Raw genomic sequence first — 23,568 nt, 5'->3', positions numbered from 1 at the left:
GTTGTGCAGGGAATGTCCTGAGCGAGCAAAATTGGTGGAGAGGACAGGGCTTCCAGGCCCGGCTAGCAGAGTCCCCTAGCAGGGCAGCAAAAAGTGGGGAGCAGATGGGAGGTGCTGTGGGAATGCTTGTATCCCCCCCAAATCCACGTGTTGGAGTCCTAGCCCTCAGTTTGATGGTATTTAGAGGTGGGGCCTTTGGGAGAGTACAGCACCCATGAGGGGATTAGTGTCCCTAAAAGCAGAGGAAGAAAGAAGAGCCTCTTTTCTCCCCCAGACAGAGCAGGACGGCAGTTCTCTGAGAACCAAGAAGCAGGCCCTCACCAGACACTTAACCTGCTGGCCCCTAGGACTCCTGGCCTCCAGAACCCTGAGAAATACACACCTGCTTCAGCCCTCCCTTCTGTGGTAATTTTTTATAGTAGTCCAAGCTGACTTAGACAGCAGGACAGAAGGCTGAGTGGGGCAAATTCAGGTTCCTACCTCCAACTAGAGAAACTCACTTTCAGGGAAAAGGTATTATTTCCATTTATTCAAACAATTGTCTATGTATATAAACATTCCCCAGGTTCATTATTTGATATCAATGCTCTACTGTTGTTTAATGCCAAGTACAATTTAAAATTGGGGGGGAAAATGATTATATTCTGAGAAATTGCCAAGATGTCCTGTCTCTAATGTTACTGTTACTGCAGAGGAGAGAGCAGAAAAAAACCAGATTAAAAAAATTACAAGTCATGAGAAAAGGAAATTCTATCTTCCGTTGTTCTATTTTTTTGTTTGCGCTTGTCTCAGTTTGCTTTGGAATCTGCTGTTGTGACATCAGTGATACAAGCCTTCTGAAACTGTTCCAGAAAGAGGTACCCAGTTGGGGAGATTCATCATTAGTGCATTCAGACATTAGAGATCCGATATGTATTCTGGGCCCTCAGATGCAAAGGAGCGCCCATAGTCATGAAAACTCGAGAACAGCGGCAGCGAGTGTTCTCAGAAGTGTGTGTCACGCTGCTGCGGACACTCTCCTGGTGCATGAATGGCAGCATGTCCTTGACTTGAGTCACGGCGTCTTACTCAAACAGAACTCGAGCTAACAGACCCGTGTGTCTTATCAGGGCAGACCATCCTGTAACAGAATGGAAAGCGGCGATTTTGAAAGCTTGATAGGTAGTGATGCCTGCGAGCATCTTTCAGGTAGATAAATGGTATATAGCACGTCATCAGATGCAGGTGTCCACAGCATGCGATATCATTTGGAAGACAGGGAGTTAGACTAGGAAATGCCCTTCTCTGTGCTAGACGCTGTTCAAAGCAAAGTCTGTTGCAGTCTGAGCCCCTCAGAGTACATGCAGTCTGCTAACTGAGACCCAGTTTCTATAGTAAAAAGGTACCTGCAACATCCGAAGTCTGTGGAGTCTGGTGGTCGTAGGGACACAGGCGGGAAGAAGCTCAGAGATGTGGTGGTGGCAGGGTGGGAGCCTGAGCAGCCACCTGGGCAGCCGTGAGCCACTCGGAGGCTTGCTTTCCTCCTGCGTAAGAGGAGAACCGAACTGCCCATCTCCAGGCCGAATGAATCGGTTCAGTGTAGAATAAAAATAATGTTTGCGTTTGCATTCTCTTTTTTAACACTAGTCACTAAGCAGTTTCCTAGTTCTGTCGGTAAAAGAAAGGACATTTATTTTCATATAAATTTGTTTTCCTATCAACTCCAAAAACTATTTTCACAGACTGATTCCCAAGAATGGTGAGGAAAACGTTTCCCACGGTTCCAGCTAATCAGCGTTTCCTGTGAGCTCATCAGTGCAATTGAACCAAAGGTGAGAAACAGCTCAGTTCGGTCAGGGTCCGGGGAACGCTGTCCGCTGCACATGACGTGCAAAGGTCAGGCAAGCATTGGGAACGTAGCTATGAAAGTCTGTCAGCCGCGCGTTCTTGCAGCAGGAACTATTGCCAGACCAGGGCTCAGCAGTTAATCAGGAGGCTTGTGAGCATTCATGAGCATTGTGCAATGAACATAAATATTTAACTACTTAATAACGGTAAATGTGATAAGAAATGTAAGTAACAAACGCTTACTTAAAAGCTGACATCAATTGCCAACGGAAACTTAATCATGACCTATTAATTTACTGTAACATCTGGGAGTCCTAATTAAAATTCTAAGAATTCAAGAACTATGACCTATTCTAGTCAATGTAGAGAAAGCGCTGACCGTTTTAACTTTAAGCTTCTGTCTTGCTCACAATGCACAGCTCTTACGCATGAATTGCCGTGTGAGATGCCTTTGCAATTTTTGAAACATGGTAGGCAGAATACAGTGACAGCGGGTTTCTGTAGAGGCCTGTTGAGAGGTGAAAGGATGGTGGGAATTCTCAGTTCTGTGCTTATTAGGAAGTCACAATTTGTGACATTTGTGTTTTTCTTAAAAGGAGGTTTTGGTTCAAGAAACATTTTTACCCACTTGGGCTGAAGAACTCAGTTGTGGAGACTCAGTCTGATTTCAGCCTTTGTTGGAAAGAGGAGGTGAGGAGGGAGGAGCCTCACTTTCTGTCCTCAGCCCCCACTGTCCTTCTGCCCAGCCCGGAAGGGGGCTCTCCCTCTCTGCACACCTAGGGACCCCCCTTCATGCTCTCACGTGATCCAAGAGCCACTGATCTGGTGAGAGGCTGATGCTCCTCAGGCCGCATGGCAGGGCTGCCAGCGGACCCCCTCCTGCTGCCTTAGCCCCCTCTGCCCTCCGGGAGCAGGCACGGCCCCTCTCTCGGTCTCTGAGGGACACCCCACCCACACTCACCACGGGGAGCCCAAGAGTTAGAGTCGAGGAGGGAAACCTCACGTCTGTCTTGGTCCTAAGTCATGTTCTCTTATCCAGTTCACCTGAAATCTGGCCATTTCTAGTTTCCAACTGCTCACCTACGTCGACAAGGTGATGCTCGTGTGTCTAGTGCTTCATGCGTCTAGTTATCACTGTCTGTCTGTCAGAACCTGAGTGGGGAAGAGAGGCAAGTAATAGGGAGTATTCTGCAGGCAAAGGGACCCGGAGGCCCTTAAGAGGAGTCTCCCCTTGTTCTTGGAGTAGGGAAACCAAGGTCACGGCAGGCCAAGGAGGGCGTCCTGGAGGGACACGTGCTCCTCCTGCAGCCCCGTTCTGCCTGAGGACCTGCCCTGGTCTGTGTGAACTCTCTCTGGAGGTGACGATGGACAGGATCAGAGCTGCATGCGGTGCCTGAAGCTCACGTGCTCAGGGACACACACAAGTGACCAGGGCTGAGTAACGAGGAAACATGAGTTGAATGCGATGCTTTTTTTTTTTCAAAGTCACAATTTTTCTGATTTGATGTGTAAATGCACACCCGTATGTGGGAAATAGAGGGAAGCATTCACGGGGAATGGGTACCGTCTGCACCCACCGGCAGGGGTGGTGGGTTCTGCCTCTGAGCTCGCTTTACCCTGCGCTGAGCAGCCAGCTGCCCCCTGAGCCCCCACCACCGGGTCTGCTCAGGGTGCAGGTGCTGAAGGCTCGTTAGCGCAGCCCCCCTACTCACTGGAGAGCCGCACGCTGTCCAGGGGCCCCCAAGTCCCCCCGGGACGGCCGGTTTAGAGTCCGGGTGGCTGCTGTCTCACCCTTGAGCTGTTCTCATCTCACACAAGTGCCCCGGGCTGGGCTCAGCTGTGCCCGACCGCCTGCCCCCATAGCTCCCTCCCCATTCTCTGCCACAACTGAACCTAGAAACGAAGCAGGCAAGAAGCAGGGGGTTAGACCCATTTCTTCACAGCCCCATCCTAAAAATTGTCCAAGGAAATGAGGTCCCCACACCACAGAGAGCTGTTGAGCTCCTTGTGTTGTGCCGCTGGCTGCAATGCCAGCAGGGGACTCTGCCTACGACTGTCGAATTGCAGGACGTAGAAAAACCAGAATCCTCGGCATCGTCTTGGGCCATGTTCCCGCGTGTACCTGCCCACAGGTGGGGTGGGGGGGGCACCATGTTTTTAAAAATGACAAGGTGTGAATAACACAGTTCCAGTAACAGAGAAAAAAACGAATTTGTCTCCACAAATGTATTTGCTCCCAAATTTTAAGTCATACAGTTCATTCCTGAGCATTGCTTCCTGTCTCCCGTCTGCCTCTTCTTTCTCCTCTAAGTGTGATGTCTCCGGGGCTCTGCCTCAAATCTTTGTCTTTCTACTTTTCAAGCTCCCTCTCGGGGTATTCCAGCCCCCTCGCCTCTAACTGCCACCGCTCTGCTGAGGACTCCTGGGCCCTCCCTGAACCCGCCATTACGAGTGTGTGTTTCCGAATCCCAGAGCTGAGCTGCACTGCTGTGTGCCTGGGGGAAAGGTTTTCAGTCTCTGGGCCTCCGTTTAGGGCTGTGATAGTACCTGAGGCACTTAGATATTAGGGAAGATGTGCTGGTCATGAATTATCTCAGGAATGTTTTGTTTGTTTGGAAAGGTCCTTATTTTGTTTTGGTTAAACTCAGTTCCAGTGTCCTTTATCATTTGAAAAAGTAATATATACACATGTAAAAAACTTCACAATGTGTGACAACGTGTGCATGTCCTGGAGAGGAAGTCTTCTTGACCTTTATCCCTCCAGCCACCCTCCCAGAAGCAACCATTTTTTCGTGCCTCACGTTTTCTAGCTGCTAAGAATATTCTCTGTATGGATATAAAACAACATAATATTCATTATCCAATTTATGGATTTCAGGTTAATTCCAGTTTTCTCATTAAAATTAATGGTGGATAACTCTGAGTATAACCGAGGATAGATTCCTAGAATTGATACTGGTGGGTCAGAGGCTATATGCATATTTTGTGGTTAGGTTTTTTGAGCTATAATTAATATACAACAAAATTAACCCTTGTAAGTGTACAGATCTACACATTTTGACAAATGCATACTGTTGTATAACACCACCAAAATCAAGATATGGAACATTTCCATTGCCACAAAAACTTCCTCAACTAGGTGTGCAGTGGCGTCTTGCTGCTACAGAGGTGGGGGGTCTGCTGCAACCTATTACAAGATTCTTAAAGGTAGAATCCTTTACCTCAGATTTTAAAGAATGTTTTCACAATATACATAATTTATAAGTTGGCTTCTATTTCAAGAACTTTGAAGATATTATTCCATTGGTGTTTGGTTTTCAAATTTTCTGAAGAGAATTCCACAATGAGTCTTATTCTTGCTCAGTGGGGAGGATTATGTCCTTTTATCCTGTATCTGTTTAAGGGTTTTTTTTTTCTTTGGTTTTTAGAGGTTTTACTATTATGAGCTTACATGTGATTTTTTGTGTGTGCATTTATCCTGGTTGGGATTGAACTCCTTGTATCAACGGCTTGGTGTCTTTCACCATTAAAAAAGTCATTCATAGTCATTATAACTTCAAATATTACTTCTCCCAAGACTTTTTTTGTACTTCCAGGACTCAAATTACCTGGATTGTAGACCTGTTAACCTTGTATTAGTTTCGTTCATCTACTTTAACTATTTCTGCCTCTCTATAGCTCCATTAGATATTTTCTCGATTTTTCACTAACTGTGTTTTAACTGCTGTTAAATATAGTCATTGATGTCTTAATGCTGGTTGTTGTATTTTTCCTTCTATGTTTTCCATTTGTCATAATTTTCATTCTTTCTGAAATTCCCCCTCTTGTTATTTAATCCTCAAATATATTAACCATAGTTATTAAAAGTCTGTGTCTGATAATTTCCAAGATGGACTTTATGATGATTACTCTATGTGTTTATATTCTCTGCTTTTTTGCTTGGTTTTCAGTCAAGATTTGTATTTTTTGTATGCCCTGTTGGTTTTGATTGTGTAATGGGACATTGTAAAGATAATTTAAGTCTCTGGATGATATTATAATGTTATCTTTCACCAGGAAAAAAAATTGCTTTTTCTTCTAAAGACAATTAGACTAAAATGAGGTCGCTTTAATGCAGTCAGAGAATAAGATGCTCAAATCTAGGTTTCAGTTCTTCTGAGGTCTTGTTTATTTCCAGGGCATCCTTATTCCCAGTGTGCAAATTTGGGGGTCCCAATGAAATCCAGGGTCATATCCCAGGTCCACTTCACCTTGGTGGGCTTTGAACTTCTATTTTTACTATTCCCTAGCCCCAGGCCTATGAAACTACTAAAACTTTTCCACTTCTTAATCTCACAGGCACTGACTTTGCAACCGGCAGTCAGTCCTTGTGAGGGGCAGAGGTTCCTCCTAATGTTGGATCATGGCTCGTGGCTTTCCCCTTCTCCTGAATCTTGGCCCTCCAAATTCTCACTCTCTTGGTAACCCTCAGAAGCTCAAACATATTTTTAAAATATATTTTGCCTAATTTTCTACTTTCTCAGTAGGAGAGTGGGCGCCAAATAGTCTAAATAGTTGTGTTTTTTTTTTTTTTGACTGATTACTCCGTTCGTAGCTCTAAAAACCTTCCCAGATGATTCTGACAGGCATCTGCAGTAATAAACCACAGGAGCACAGAAGGCCCTTATGAACTGATCCCTTCAAACCTGTGCAGCCTAACGGTTTAGCCCTTTCTCCACCCACTGACCCCCAAGTCCATACACCTTCCACCCTGATGGAATTATTTCCTGTTTCTGGGGTGCCAGGCCACAGTGCCTCTCTTATCTTCAGCCCTTTGCGTATGCCATACTTCTCTGCCTTACCCACTCCTTTATCATTGCTTCTATAGCTTTTTAAATGTTACCTCTCCTCTTCATTCACTGCATTTAACTCACAATTTATGAGGCAGGGGTCTAGGCTACCAGGAGCTGTTTGCGGCTTGAGAGGTTAGGTCCCCTGAGAGGGTCTGTCAGTCTGAAATCCTATTTATTTTCCTTCCGGATGCTTCCCTGTGCTTCCTTTTCTGTCCTGCCACCACTTTAGAGCCAATCATTAAAGATATGAGCTCCTTGAAGGAAGGGAGGGACTCAGATGCTTAAACAATGGCTACTGACTTGACTTAATTGAAACATAATTTTCAAAAATAATAATATTTCATGAATGTAAGACTGCCTCACAAATCTGAAGTCTGTATTTAATCAGTCTTGGTTAAATTCCATCCATATCTGCCTGAACTAGTACAGAGAAAAATAATGTCTTTCTCATCCTACATGAAAATGGTGCTCAATCCTTAGTCTGTGGAATAATTATTTATTCTGTGCTGACTTACATGAAGGTATCATAATATTAGCTAATGTAGTGTTTCATATGTGACAGGCATCACACTCTTTTCCAATGTGTTTTCCCATGTAATCCTCAATATAATTCTATGTAGTAGATGCTGTTGTTATTAAGGCTAAGAGTTGTTAAGTAGCCTTGCCAAGACCATGTACCTGGTGAGTGGCTAAGCCAGGATGCAGACCAAGGGGCGTCTGACTCTAAAACTCATGCTTGTTTGGAACTAGTAAGGAAAACGCGGCTCTACAGTCGGCTGCAGTGCGCTCAGACTTCAGTGCCATCCCTACTCGGTGGGGTATCCTCAACAAACTGCTTCAGATTTCAGATTCTTAGTTTCCTCTTCTATAACAACTGAACTTGACACCTGCCTGAAAAGTTCTGTGTGGAGGGGGGGTGTCTCGCATGATTTCAGGGGTGTTACAGGTGCTTAATAAACACAATCACCCACACATGTACACATTTTGTCCATATCTGTATCTCTTTCACTGTTGGCTTTTTCACACCGTCTGTTATTTGACTATTTCTGCTTAGTTGCTCAGCATTCTTTTTCTCTATGCTGGGCCACACTAGTATGGTTTTAACTAACTTCATATGAATTAATTACTTACCAGTAGTGACATATTTATCATCAATTGCACAATTGCTTATGTAGTTCTAGTAAAACATTACTTCAAGTGTAAAATATGTCTAGTTAAGAACAAATTACCCATGTGTTAATAAACGAGTTTGACACAAGCCATTATTTACTGAGCTTAAAGCTGTATTTGTTGAAAAGCCTCAAGTCATTTCACTTTTGCTGAAGACTCATATTTAAGTAATTGTGTAATACAGTCATTCATTACTGTCAAGCTACACTTCTCTGTCGTTACAACAGAGAACACAGGCCAGCATTTAGTGCATGTTCTACAGAATTGTCTTTTGTTGGGGAAAAATAGCTGGAGAGATTTCTAAGGCTCCTGGACAAAAGGGAAAAGTAATGGATTGGCACTGCTCGATATGTTATTCATACACTGTCATAAAGTGGCCATTTTTAGCATGCTTGCTTTTAACCTGTCCACCCAGCTTTATCTCATCACCTTGATAAAAAAAAAAGGGCCACACCAACATTAGTGCATTTGCTTAGTCTGAATTTTAAGTTTGGTTTAACTAGCATCTGTGCTCCAATTGGCTCGCTCATGCGGGGGGTCCATCCAGACACTGAAGTGGACGAGGACACCTTCAGGCCATTCGTAAGGCTGGGCAGAGGGGCTTGGTTTCCTCAACCTCTCTGGTAAGAATCATCTTGGGAGCTTGCTAAATGCACTTGCCGCTGGAGATTCTGATTCAGTGGACCTGAGCATTTAGAGGCCCAACAGGAAGCCCCTGGAACTTCTCAAACATGTCCTTAAGTACATTTGGAGAACATTGTTATAAAGGTTTTATGAGCTTCAAAATACTACCTTTATTTTGAGAAAATGGATGCGATTTACCCTCTTACGCTCCAGTAGGTACACAAGGCTCTGCAGCCTCTCCCAGGGTGCGCATCTCCACAAACCCACCTCTCTGTAAAGCAAATGACACTAAGTTTACCTCAAGCCACTGGAGAACAGAAATGGGTTTATACATAGGGATCTGGAGAGGTGAAGGGAGGCACTTTGATGTGACACTTGGGGCCCAAACTCTCACGAGCAATTTTCTGGGAGGATTCACCACTGGATGGCTATTTTAGGTCTAAAACACTTACCTGCCTATCAGTAGTTACTAGCAAAGTAGCAGCTGTGTCCTCTGAGTGTTGTGGTGACTCTTGCCCTCCTGGTTCCTGCCGTCCGAGCCGGGGTCAGTGGGGAGCCATGTGTGTACCAGGCAGCAGAGACGTCCTGCCTTGGCAATGACTTGGTAAGAAATTGCATCCAGTGGTAACAGTTCCTATGGGATGGGGCACACCAACCCAATGAGAACCCCTTTGGGACAAGAATAAGTGGTAAAACACAAACAGAAGGCAAGACTCTCAAGTTTAGATAGCATATTGATTGGCACTGGTCAGTGGTCCTTTCCCCTAAAGCCCCGGGACCCTGAGCGACTGCCCCAGGCCAGGAGGCCAATTGTTCAGATGTGCCCAGATGACGGTCTTGTGTGTACCTGGGGGCTTTGTGAAGGACCCTGATGTCCACTGCTGATTTACTTTGTGCCGGGCCTGCTGGGAGGTGATTCCTGATGAGTTCAGGAACCGTGACTTGGTATCTTGGGTTTTACCATGAAGAAAACTGGAAGCATAAATTCCAGAAGTAAACTGGTGCTTTCTTGTGTTTTTGTACCGCAATGGCAGTTGCGTGCCTTGGACTTCCCTCCGACTCCTACCCATTCTCTTTCCACGATACTGCGACGTCTACTAAAGAGCAGAGAGCAAGTCCTTTTCAGCCCGGGCCTGGTGGGATGTTTATGCCATGGACTCAGGCAAACACAGGTTCTGGTGTCATTCTTTCCCTAAAAGAATCCTCTGCCATGTGTGGTCTGACTGCGGTGAAGTGTGTTCTGGGCAGCTGTCCACCCCGTGTGCCACTGGACACAATGGGAACTGTTCCACAGAGACCTGGGAGGCTGGGCACAGCTCCAGCGCCACCCCCATGTCACAGCTCAGGGTCAGGGCTGTGGAAAGCGGGCAGGCAGAAGCGCCTTTGTGTCTGGAAGGCCCTGCACCATCAATCTGCATTCTATGGAGAGAACAGCTGAGAGCTACTGCGTGCAGTGTCTTGAGCAGCGTCATCATGCCAGAGGACAAGAGGGCAAGGCCTCTGTTGGCAAGGTAGGAGGCAATTTGAAACGTGCCAATTATTTGCCTGAACATATGGAAAGAATTTTTCCCAGCTCTGCTCAATCTGGCCTGAGAACTGCTCTTATGGGCCAGAACCAATATTTCCTGAGGGCCTACTGTGCACCAGGCAGGCATGGAGCCCGTCTCCAAATGCATTCCCACAGCTGCACCATGCGTCGGGCATTGTCACCCAGCATTTATGGGTAAGGAAACTGGGACTTGGGGAAATTTAGAACCTCACCTACCATCCCCACACTGAGGAATACGGAATGAACTTCCAATCCAGTGGGTCAGGCCTGAAATCCACTCGTTTAACACACTACCTAGCGAGCAGCACGGTCCTTCCTCGGAAGCCCTTTGCTGAAGGGCTGTGGTTTCTGTCTCGGGAACAAAGGTGTCTTTGCCGCATCTCTCCGGAGGGATGTGTTCACGGACGGTGCAGAGCTGTCTCAGCCAAGAGGCCTTAAATATTAGGAGAACACATCCCACCGAGGGGCTCACAGGCCCTGGGGCCTCGGGCCTGAGCCTGCACGGACGCTGGCTCACACAGGCTGCACCCTGCCCTCCGCGCCGCACACACAGACGCACGTTTTCTCCACTTGCTCTCACAGCACACCTGTCGCTGCCTCTCCGCAAAGGCGGTTTTGTGCTGTGAAAGTACCAGTTCAGAAGGAAACGTAAACCATATGGAGGGGATGGCAAGAGGGAACCTCTTGGGCAAATAAATAGCGTGACTTGTCTCCTGAATTTCCCCATTTTCCCTTGGGGTGAAGATGAAGTAGAGGGTCCTAGTGGCCACCTGCCCAGGGGTTCTTGCCAACTGCAGTTTGTTTCTAGTTTGGTGGAGGAAAGTAGCTTTTCCTCGATACCCAGCGGGAGAGGTGGAGCCTGGAAGTGTCAGCTGCCAGAGGAACTGAATGTGATGCAACAACACATTCCAGAATTTTGAGGGCAGTTAAGATGTTCTTTCACTGAGATTAACTCCCAATCCCAGGCAACCAAGATGAGATGTAAATTTGGTGCCAACTCACACAATTTTCCAATTGCAGTCCTAGCTGAATTGCTTGTATTTGTAAATGCCTGAGTTGGCAGATCAGCAAAATATTTCTAAGTTATTCCACTGAGCAGAAAACACTGCTGGCAGTCCTCCAAAAAGCTTTCTAGCTGGTCTTCAAAAAAGTCCTGAAAAATCCAAGTGGCACTGAGACACTCAGTTCAAAGCCAAAAACTCCCAAGGTTTGACGTCCACTTCCTTTGTCTCGCTTTTGAATAGGGAAGAGAGAAAACCTTAGCAAAGAAAATAAAAGCAGAGAACGCGGCCTGTGAAGGCACAGGAGCCCATGGAGTCAACAGATGGGTTTTTAGTGATCATTATTCTGGCTTCCTCACTCAACATATACAGACACAAGGGCCCAGAAAGGCTGTGGGAGGCAGCTCTGCAGGACCCAGGCAAGGGAGGGGCCGGGCAGGGTTCTGCCCACACGCCCAGTGCACGTCCCACTATACGACCCTACCTAGAGGGAGATGATTCAAGGGAGTCAGAGGCAAGCTGGAGTGCTCCCTGTGGGGGTAATCTATCCATAAGACAGCAGTAAAAACAACTGTTAAATTGACATCACCTTCAAAATGACCTGTTTCCTGGGATTCTTGGAATTGTGACTATTTGGAAAGAAACTTGGAGAAACGTTGATTCACCCCTGCCAGCCCCTCGTAGGGGTGGAATGGTGCAGCATGTTACATTGCACGGCTCCTAACTCGATGCCAGGGGGTGGGGGGGTCTTGGGCACCAGGAGGACTAGAGGCCAACATTTAGTATTTCTGTCTCAAATTACACTTGCAGGGTCCATGAGCATCTCATTTTCTAATTCCATTTCTCACAAAACAAGCCAACATCTGCCTTTTGTTATTTCTAAACTTCATTGTTTTTGAAACACTCATAGTACATTTTGAATGAAACTGTCTTTACAAAAACTGCCCGGCCGGGCCTGGCCACAGCCATGCCACAGGCAGAAGGCGACACCGACCCCCCACCGCAAACCCCCCAACGTCCTTGTCACACTTGGCCGACTTTGTTGCTCTGTCTCCTCCCGTTTTTCAAGGACTGTATGAAGAGCCCAGAGGAAAGCAATTAAGGTGTGTTTTGGGGTAGAAACACTAAAGCCCTGCAGAGACAGGGTGGAGGAAGTTCTGCGTCCCACTGCTTGGGGGACAGAGGGGAGCTTAGAAGAGGGAGGGAGGGGCGTTTGTCTTACTTCGGTCACGTGGATATTGCAGAGGGGCTTAAGAGGGTGTCAGGACGGTTTCGAGTCATGATTCTCCACCAAGAGTTCGGTGGATCTAGGAGAGGACACAGTGGCTCCATCACAGGGAACATCCTCAGATCATGTTTTTAATCTGTCTGATTCACTAGAACCAGTCCTCATTCTTTCGAAACAAGTGGGTCACAGTTGCTGATTGGAGTCAGAGGTAAACTGAAGTTTTGGGGTATAGTTGACATCAGCAAAGGCACCCCCACCACATAGGGGTGACATAAGGTTCCTTCTGAAACATCTTATTTCTCCTTCACAAATCCAACCTCGCTCAGGACGTGGGGATACAGGCTGGTGCAAATAATAGAAAATGAGAAATCAAACTCGAAGTCTGAACATTAGGATATTCTGCATCTGTTGATTTCTAACTGATGACTTTCTCCAAGTGGCCTAAGGTCTCAGAGCCTCAGTTCCCCACCCACGAGTCAGAGAGAATCGGTGGGACTGAGTGGGACTCAGGTGCAGTTAGGGGCAAGCCCTGGGAGGATGCTCAGTAGGTGAACCCTGGTCCCCGTGACAGGACCATCCTCACGCCCAGCTCGTGGCCGACGCCCCTCAGGGATCCATTCTTTCCCAGGGAAGAACAGGGAGTCCTTGCACTGATTTTAAAGTTTATGAAACATGACCTCATCATGAAATCTTAAACAGAAGCCTTCCACTCTTAATTGGAAACATCACTGTATGTTCACTTGGCCCATTTTCTTGCCTTACTAAGTAGCACATGCAGGACGGAGAAGAGTCTGGATTTCAGCACTTGCAGAAGTGCCAGTGCCCCCAGGCAGCCCAGAGAGTGGCCGTGGGAGGGGAGAGTCCCCTGGCCAGGAGGCAGGGAAGAAACGGGTCCGGGGCATGTTGTGTGGTCCGTCCATGTGTCCCCACCGGAGCCTGAACCCCCTAGACGGTGCTGAGCGCTGGCCGTCTCTCCTCATGTGCCCAGCGAAGGCAGCTGGGTCCGCCGTCGGTCAGGGCCAGGTCTGGGTCTTCTAGGCCCCTCTCTCGCGCTGTCTGCACTCACTCCACCAGCAGGTCCTGCAGGCTCTGCGGTCATGCTCTGAGAGATGCCCACTTCCCCGCTTCCCGCTTCCCAGGGCGCGCGGGTCCAAGCGGCCACCGCTCTCCCCAGGTCACTCCCGCAGGCTCCCTGCCCCCGCCCCGTCTCCTCCTGCTAGCGTGGCGACCCTATCATGTCATTCCTCTGTCCGTATTCTCCAGTGGCTCCCCACTTTGCTCAGAACAGAAGCCAGCGTCCTTCGGATGATCTGTACGAGGCCACAAAGGGTGGCCCCTCATTCCGTCCGCCCCAGCTCGTGGTCTCTGTGGCCCCTTCGTGGTTCCTTAAACACGCCAGGTCCTCCCTTACCTCTGCCCTTTGCCCTCCCTGTTCTTTCTTGGGACCCTCTTCCCCTAGAGGCCCGCAGGGGGGGCTCCCTTAGCTCCTGTCGGTCTGCATTCACATGTCACTTTCTCAGTGAAACCTTTCCTGGCCACCCTGTCAAAGATTGTAACTCCCTTTCTATCCACTCCAAACTTTCTATAACTCTTTTTTGCTTTATTTTTCTATTACATTTATGGTTATATGTTACACACTTGACTTATTCTTTTATCTTATTCCCCTACTAGAATGTTAGCTCTATAATGGTAGGAAAATTACGTCTTGTCCAGAGCAGTGCCTGGCACAAAGTTAAGTACTCAATAAATAGTTTTTGCATAGATGAATAAAGTGACCTCAAAAAGCCCCTAACCCTGGTAGTTTAAAGACAGAATGGAAGCCTTACACCATCAGAAGTTCTGATCAGGCAGGCCAGGGCTCTGTAACAATGCCACCGGGGACCCAGTTTCATTACGTTTTTTCATTTCCCCGTTCTTAACCCATAGGTTTTCATCTGTAATTTTTTTGCCTCATGGTTGCAAAATGGTTGCTGCACCAGCAGACAACACATCATCTTTCCAAAGCAGAAAGAAAATACAGAAAACGGTAGACAACGGCATTAGGAAAGCAAACCCTTTCCCAGGAACTCCAACCTTATGTATTATTGCCCAGGAGTCTCCTGCATGGCCACTCCTAGCTGCAACATCAAACAAAAACTGGCATTTGGTTGGTGAGGAAGAAAGGAAAATGGATGAAGGACTGGCGGCAGCTCACAGCATCTGCACAGAGCTGATGCTGTCACCCTTCAACACCAGCTCATGCTCCTCTGCTTAGACAGGGGAGGGGAGGGCCTATGAGACCCCTAGGCAAGCAGAAAGTTGTGGGGGCAAGACTTAGATTGACTGTTGCTGGAGGAAAACCTTCAGTCCTCATCCGGGACTGGGGGCAGGGAGTGGAATACTTACAATGCTTCACAGCCACGTGCCTGGCGTGGGGATGAAGCTGGCCAGAGAGGATGATGGAAGTGTACGGGGAGAGCAAGATGCCTGAATCCAAGGGAGGAAGTCCCAGGAGCTGCAAGTCTTTGCTTCCAGGTGTTACGGGGCCTCACTAAGGGCTGTCTAGCCACGGTGATGGTGACGATTTTATGGCATGCCTTGACATGAGTGAGGGACATGTGAGTGTAGACTTGGCTCTTGGCCCCATCGAAACCAGCAAGGAAAGTGGGCTGGGAAGGTCCGGCAGCTTACACTGTGCGCCTGTCTGCACCCCCACAGCAGCAGGTCTCCAGTGCGAACCCTCTCCTGTCCCCTGAGCCATGAATATTTTTAAACATCTCCCATGTGATTCTGACACCCAACCTTCTTGCACAGTGAGGCTCCTCTGTTCAAAGCCTGCAGCAGAAGATTCGGTGCAGAGGGGCAAGGTGATCTGTGGGAATAGCCACCGGGGTCACCGCCCCGGGGCAAGGCCAGTTCCTGACCCAGTGAGCTATGCACAAAACGGGTGCTGCTCTGTCTGAGCTTCCTTACATCCTCATGTTCAGATACACCCAGCCCTGGGCCTGGAGGCAGCAGAAAGGCAAGGAGAGAGAGGTCTGTGTCCCTCCTTCTTCTCAGAAAGCCAGTGTCAGGAGCAGGGGCTGTGGCTCACCTACTGCATGACTGTTCATTTCCTCCTCTGCCCCGACCACCACGTATCCCAGGTGTGGGCAAAGCCCATGTCTGGCTGCTGTGTGCTGCCTGCAAGCCTAAGGCCCCCAGGGAATGGCTGTGTGCAGAAGCAGAGATTGCCACCGCAGGGCCGGCGATGCATGCTTACTGCTTAGCCTTGGCACTTACTCATTCAGCCATTTTTATGTTCTGAATGGTCAGGACCCAGGACTGAGCAACAGGATCTGATCTCTTCAGCTGCTGGTAGGAGAGGCCGACAGCCCTTCTGCAGAGAAAAAGAGGTCGATGCTGGATGTCCACTGTAATTATGATGACGGGAAGCTCAGAGAACCTCAGCTCCCCTACACACACACACACACACACACACACACACACACACACACACACACACACACAGAGTATCCCGGTCATGCTGAGGATGGAGGGTGGGCCCCCAACCCCTCCCCTACCTCAGAGCTGCTGTCCGGGCTGCCCTGGGAGAACCTGTCTTGTGACCATGACCCGGCTAGGCTGGGAGATGCCCCGTGTGTGTCAGTGGGCGGCAGGGGAGCAGGTGGGGACCTACATGCTGTGATGGAAACACTCATCTAGAAACCTCGAGAAGGCCCTCAAAACTGTCACCAAAGGGGTGGTAGAAAGATCTGGCAATGTGACGTGAGAGAAAAGACCTGGGGCATCTGCTGAGGGGTTGCAAATCCATGAAGGAAGGGGGGGCCATGCTCCTCGGAGTATCAGCAGGAAGGTGCTGCCACAGGGTACGTGAGCTTTTCCTGCTTGTCTTTTACTTAGTAAGAGCCATGACCCAATGGAAACAGGTCTATACTGGAGGCAGCGGGCTTCATGTCCCTGGACGTATTCACGCAGCCTGAATGGTCCTGCAGAAGCCCGTTGTTGAGTGGGTTTCTCGCAGGGTGGAGGCATGGGCGAGAAGGCATCTTCCAGCTGTGGGGGTCCTTGAACCAGTGACGTCCCTGTCAGCCTCTATGACCCCAGGCTGGGTGTCCCCCACCGCAAGTACAGATCTCTCTTTCTCTTTCTCAGAATTTTGAGGGCGCAAAAGTGCTAACAATTCTCACTGGAGTGTTAATGCCTCCAAAGGTTTTCTCATCTGCCAGCTGCCATGGCTGGTGGGGTTGGCTGGGCTTCAGCTCACCCCCAACTCAGTCAACGCTTGCAGACTGGCGAGCAGCCTCGGCAGGCAGGTGTGCTTCCTCTGCAGGCCAGCCCCAGCAGAGACTCGCCAGCTCCTGAAAAGATAGGCTCCCGAGGCCTCTGGCGCGGCACTGAGTCAACACATCAAGGCTCACAAACATGCCTGCAGGTGATGCTGATGGTCGCTCAGACTTAGGAGCACTTTCCTGAAGCTTCACCTCAGCCAAAGCCCCAAGAAAGGGGATTTTTTCACCTTAATCTGTAAGCTTGCAGAGTTCTGTGTCATGCTCTGATTCTGACCCATGTGTTTGCCTGTCCCCAGGAAGCTGCCTCTGTCTGCTCCCGTGAGCCCCACACGCCCTGGCATCTTACCGCTTGTGGTCTTTGCTGGCTTCGACCACAGTCCCCTCTCTGATTCCCCGGTCAGGCTGCATCTGTTCGGCCAGAGGTTTTCACAATGTTCACCTGGAATGGGAACCTGGTGTCCATGCTCAGCGTGTGGCCGTGCGTCGTATCCTCCCCACAGACCCTACCATCCTCTAGTTCAAGGCCGGGATGGCGCCTTTACCCTGGTATGTCCTGCATCTGGCATGGAACTCGGCACCACCACGTTCTCAGTATGTGGGGAAGAAAGGGAAGGACATACTCGTCCTGAAGACTGTGTCTAGTTTCCACAAAGGTCGCTTGCGTCCTGTACAGAAATGCACGTGGCAGACACGGGTGGGGCTGAGTGTGCGGTGGGCGGGGAGTGGGGACTCTTGAGTGTCCCTAATCCTTCCCATGGCTCCTCAGAGTCATGAGGCGTCTGACAGCACAGCTCGCCACACCTGCTTGCCCTCAGCCTCTCCCTGCATGAGTTTTCCAGTTTTCGTACTGCTCCTCATAAAGATGGCCAGCATCCTGGCTGCAGACTTCTCTGATATCTCTCACTGGCACTTTTTTAGCAAACCCCTGAGCACCTTGAGAGAACATCGTGGACACGCTGTCACTGCAAGCACATGTGGCATTATTTGCTCACATCCATGCGAATGATTAATGTGGAAATGAGGCTGGCGGCACGAAGGCTGGGGCTGTATAGGACAATTTCTGTGTGGTCTAAACAATGCCCGCTCTGTCCGTGCTGAGTCGTACAGACGTGAATAGCTGGCACTGCCGCCTCCTCTCTGCTGACCCCCATTCTCAGCTCTGTCCTTCCCCCTCGCTCCCACCCCCAGAGACTCCAAATTTTCCATCTGCAGCTGGAGAGGAGAGATCAGGGCCCTTTCAGGCTCCAGTCTCCTCAGCCTGGCTGGGGAGCAGTGGCCATCCGGCTGACGTCTCCAGTGACGCCTCAGACCGCCCAGGACAGAGGAGACGTGGGGCCCTGCAAGACAGCCTGGGGTTGCTGGCTGGTCTTCACCCCCTTTAACTGGTGGCTATTAGACGATGTTAAAAAACAAATGGTGGTTTATTCTGTAGAGACGCGTCATTGAGACGAATAGTCTGAAAGCCAGCAAGTGCTACAAATAAGCCAGGGACTTGTTGTGTGGCCTGTCAGGCTGCAAACATCCAGAACTCTGCTCACCAGGCATTGGTTCGAAGCACATCCCCAGGTCACAAGGATGGTCTGTGGTCTCCTCTCTGAGGAAAGCCTGCAATACCACACGATGTAGTAGGTGGTTGGCACCCGTCTTCACGACCAGTCCTGGTGTCCCACTGCATTGAGCGCTCAGCGTGCAGAGCTTTTAGACTCGCACCAAAGGCCTGCAAGGTGCGGACCTGTTTGAATCTCGGAGCCAGTGAGGATGCAGGCTCAGGGAGGCGAAATGAGAAGCCCAAGGTCTCACATGGCACGTGACCAGCCACGCCTGGAATCAGGGCCGTCCGACTCCAGAACCCAAGTTGGTCACAAGTCCGCCTCGTGTGTCATCTGCTTGCGGTCCATTCCTTCGGTTTTGTGGCATGTGTGGGAGGATTGACTGAGTGTTCTGGAAGGAAAGTGGATGCAGTGGCTGAGTCTGGCCCCCTTCAGACTGCCTGCCACAGCTTTGAGGCACACGTTGTCTAGTGCACAAAACACAAGGCAGATTCAGCAGTGCTGAGAACTGAATATCTCTCAGGAGCGTCACTAGTGGCTCTGACCCTGGTTGGGAGGTTGCCGACACTTTAGCAGGCTTGAGGCCACAGGGCGCATGCAGGGCCGTGGCTCTGCTGCTCCTGGGGCCCACGGTCCTGCTGCGGTATTCAGACGGCCGTGAGCTTCTTGTCACCCCTGCCCTTGTGAGTGAGGGTTGGGCACATGATGACAGGCTGAGCTGACGCTGCCAGTCCCCATGCGTGTGGCTTGCAGTACTAATGTCACACAAGACCTGAAATCAGATTCAGCAGCTTATTTCCATTATATGAACAACATAGTATTTCCCATGCCAGCAGACACAAGAAACGAAACCTACTGACGTGCCTGCGAGGTCTGTCGGGACCCTCCTGCAGGGCAGCAAAAGGAACCCAAGCTGAGGCAGCCAAGTGAGCCCTGGGCGTTTGCTCTCCTTATTTCCTGGAGCACTTATTTATATTATGATTTCCTTTTACTTGGAGTCATTCATTTTTTTGTCCCTGTTTCCCTCCTGTTTTGACTTGTGGCCCAGCATCGGTCGTGTTAGACCCAGGACAGTCTCACACCACCATTGCTTCAGTGTTTTCCCATCTTCCTCCTGCAGGAGGTAGGTTCAAGGATAAAAATAAAATACCTCACAGAAAGACAACCTACTTTGTAACTATTCCTTCTCTCTAAAAAGCCTGGGCCTCCAGAGAGATGTCACCTGTCTTGAGACAGCCCCAGGGAACACCCACTGAGCTGCCCAGACTCTTTATTCTTGGTTAAATTTTACACAGTTTTAATTAATATTGTGCCCACATCTATTAATGTAGATGATCCGTTCTGATTGGTAGTAGATGCCTCTCAAACCAGCTATGCCATAGGATCTTGTCCCCACCATTTGAATGCAGTGTTTTCCAAAAGGTGTTCCTGGAAAAGAATTGCCCAGAGAGCTGATCAAAATGCAGAATCCCAGGCCCCTTGTTCAGCGAGACCCTCTGCAGGTGGGCCCAGAGGACTGCACTTCAAAAATAAGCCTAGTAGGCACTTCTCAGCCTTACTGAAATGGAAGACCCCTGGCTTAGGGTTCAAGTAGCTTGAGCAACACTTAGAGTTGACTATGGTTAACGTCAGGGATGGGGAGGCTCAGAAGCCCCAGGAATTGGCGTTTGTCTGCTCCGTCATTCAGTAAGCCTTTACGGAACACTTCCGATGCTCAGTCTTTGATTGAGGGACACATGTGGACTCTGTAGGGGCCTCATCCCCACATCACTGGAATGGAAACACGGGTCTAAGACAGTGGTTCTTGAACCTGCCTGTCCATCAACATCGTGGGGAGCTTGATAAGAATGCATAGTCTCTCCCTACACATATACCCATTCACCTACACATCAGGTGTTACGGAAATGTGTTTTTATATCCCACCCCCCAACTGGCCATACTTTATATTCTTTCTGGAATAAGATAAAATGAAAGCACATGGCCCATATTTTAATTAATTATCCACTATGGTTGTCCAAGTTGATCAAGTCGAATTCTTAGTTTCTTAAAGAGAATCATGTTGATGTTTTTTCTGACTCTGGCATTTCCTCAGGACAGACATCTGGAAGTGAATACTTCACGTGGTAAGGCTTCTGAATGCTGGTTCACTTCCGCTTGGTGGCTCTCAGTGCCAAATACAGCAGTGAGTCTGTGTCGCTGGGAAAGCGTGTTTGGGGCTATGACCCCAAACCACGGGATTGTTAGTAGGGCAGAGGTAAGCCGCTGTAACGGAGGGACCCCACAACATGGTGTTTTGAATCAGATGGAGATTTATTTCTCTGTCACTTTACCTCTCAGACAGGAATGGTTCCGGGGCTGGTGGGGAGACTTGCATTCTGACCATGGCCTCCATTCCTGGGTTCAAAGTTCTCATTGTGTTATAGACAATAGGAAGGAGATGAGCATTCACCAGTTGTTCAAAGACAAGATCCAAAATTGGCACAAATTGTCCCAGATCACATCCCACTGATCTCGCACAGCTGCGGGGAAGGACAGACAGTGAAGCAGTTACCTGGACAGCCGGCTGCTCTGCAGAAAGTGGGAGAAAGTTTCGAGGACGTGATCAGCAGGCTGCCACGGCTTCCAGCTGGGGTCTGGGAATAGACAGTGAACCCTGGGCTAATCTGACCAGGAATCAGGGCTCATCAAACTCCTGAATGTGGCACTTTCACAGAGTATGGCCGAGCGGGACTGGGCTCAGTGCGGTGTCACCAGCTGGAGGTCTGCTTGAGCCCCAGGGTGCGGCTCGCCTCCCTCCCCTGCCCTCCCCCCGCCCCGCTCTCCCTTGTCATCCTCCACATTTACTTTCTGGGTTTGGAAATCTCCTTTTTTGCTAGTGATAGGTACACAAGGGAAAAAATCAGGATTTCAGTGAAAAACAATAAGTAGAATTTTCAGTGACAGGCCTAGTGAACAACAAGAGGTCTATTCGCACAGTTATAGACCTGCTTCCCCTTCTGATCTGTGAGGAACAGGGGGTGGGGGGGCGGGGGGGGGCTGTCCTCCGCATGGGATTTTGCCTCTGGGCCAGGGTTGGCGGCAAGGTCATCGGAATGAGCACGGTGTGTTCTGTTTTGTTTTCGCAGCAGGGGTTTCTGCAGAGCCCAGTGCTCGCTGTGTTCTGTGGGGAAGGTGAGGGGTTCGCAGGAGGGCCCCTGCCCCTCCTTTAAGGTTAGGTTCAAGCTGAGAACCACCGGTGATCTTTCAAGTCCTGTTTTGGATGAAATAAGCAGACATTTGAATTAACTAACATGGAAGGTGACCCTCGGCCCTGAGGCGGAGTTAGTGTCTGATAGGGAGAGCGCTGCCCTCGGCAGGATGGCGGGCGTCCCCACCTCTCCTGTGCCCCGGGTCCCGCACGCCGATGTAGAAGTGACTCGGTGGATACTCTGGTCTGGCTCCTTATGGTGACCTGGGAGGACTGGGTCTGGTGAGTCCTTGCTGACCATTTTCCCTCCACGCACCACGTGGAGCAGGCCGTTCCCCTCTTGGGAACCCCTATGCCTACCCCCCAGCACCCTGCGCTGCAAACCCAGTATCACCGCCGGCTTCCGTCTTATTTACGGGCCCGCTTTCCCTCAGGCCTCGTGTCTGTCCACGCTGTGCCTGCCGCGTCCAGTGCCTGGCTGGCTCTCAGTGGGTGCTTGATATTGGATAAAGGAAAACAGTGAAGTCAGCCCAAGTCAGACGGCTGGCCAGGGCTGGTTGGAGGCTGGTTAGGGTGGGTCAAGTCTCACCCCTTTCAGACCAGCCCTTTCAAACATGGGGAAAAATGTGGCACCAAATGTAGGATGTGTGCGGGCACCAGCGGTCGGCTGCCGATGAGTGGCTCCCCGGCTCCAGCTCATTCTGCTGTGTCAGCCCCGGTTCTCGATGACGATGTCTTCCTGTACCTGTCTCTTCCCTTTCCCTCAAGAGCCTGTGCCTGGGGCTGGCACCCTGGTCTCCACCTGATGCGGCTCGGCTGGCTTTACAACCGGGGCCACGCTCTGGTGTTCAAAATAACCAGCCAGGCCGGGGAAGGGCACGGTCCAGAGCGTCCGGAAGCCCTGAAAGAGGCTGCTTTTAGCACACGCAGGGCAATGAGACTCCTGGCTCCAGGAGGAAGGAAGGCTGCGGTCACTGGGAGAAACGTTTCCTGCCATAGTCAGGGACACGGGCGGACTGAAGATAACAATAGGTGAGGGCAAAGTCGGCTTGTGCGCGTCTGGAGCCAGGTCTGTGCAGAGAATCCACTTGTGCTGTCTGGAGGCCACAGAGGAGTGACCCAGGGTGTCTCAGCCCCGTGAATATGGGGTGTGGAGGTCAGAGCCTTGGAGAGAGGCTGACAGCCCCAACACGCCCCAAACCAGCCTGTGGGTCCTACCCGGCAGTGACAGCTGGGACAGAAGACCGCACGGTATAAACCCTAGAGCCTGGTCCTGCCCCCGAGGGGAAGCGGGGGGCTCTCCAAGGAGTTCCGTAAGTGCTGAACAAACCAAGGTTGAAAGCCGGGTCCTAAGGTGCCTGAACTCCTGCCTGGTTTCACTAAGATTGCCCAAAGTCCAAAGAGGACTGTTCTGGGATCTTGTATTCCTCTCAGGCCCTTTTTTAAATGCAGTTTTTGTTATTTTTTGTATTATAGAGTGTGTCAACTATGTATAAAAAGTAGACACAATCTAATGAACCCCTCTGCACCCACCAACCATCTTTAATAATTATCAAATCACAGCTAACATTGTTTCATCCTTACCCCCTTCTACTCTCTCACTCCATATTATTCGGAAACAAAATACAGACATTATCTAAAATATTCCATGTTGCATTTCTAAAACATAAGGACTCTGTATAAATAACATGAACTATTCTACTGTGATGCTTAAAAATGCAGAATTCTGTAATACCACCAAACATCCAGTAAGTGTTCAAATTGCCAGCCACTGACATCTAGCCATGTCTCCCCATGGTTCCCCTCAGATCTACACTGTCACCATCCAGAGAGAAAAACGACGCAGACCTATCATGCCAGAGAGAAGCTGTGGTGTCCCAGCCCTTTGGTTTCCACTCTAGTAATGTGACCAGCATGTGGAATGCCAGGAGCAGAGAAGCCCCCCCACACGGGAGGCAAGCACATTGGCTGCATGAAGAGCAAGGAACTGACGGATCCCTCATTCTAGAAGAGGCCCAGAGAGGCTGGGCCTGCAGCCAGGGGCTTAACGAGTTTCCATTGTTACTGGCAGCGGACAAATTTGGAAGCAGACAGGGGACCTTCTTATCATGGGGAATTTGGCTAGTTGAGGCTGTATGCGTTTAAAAAGCGCAATCAACCTGTAGTGAGCTAAGGGATTAAACATGATTTTTCTCAACTTCAATGACCCTTCTCCCTAAATTAAGCTGCCTATTTAGCGCCCTTAATAAATACCTAGATAATTTAAACCATGTGGAGGCAAATCGAAAACACGGGCTTTTTGAACTCTGTATTTTCTTTCTCATGTTGG

Source organism: Manis javanica, chromosome 1 (genome assembly GCF_040802235.1).
Source record: "Manis javanica isolate MJ-LG chromosome 1, MJ_LKY, whole genome shotgun sequence".
Lineage (NCBI taxonomy): Eukaryota > Metazoa > Chordata > Mammalia > Pholidota > Manidae > Manis > Manis javanica.
The sequence above is the reverse complement of the archived record's forward strand: the minus strand, read 5'-3'. Positions refer to the sequence as shown.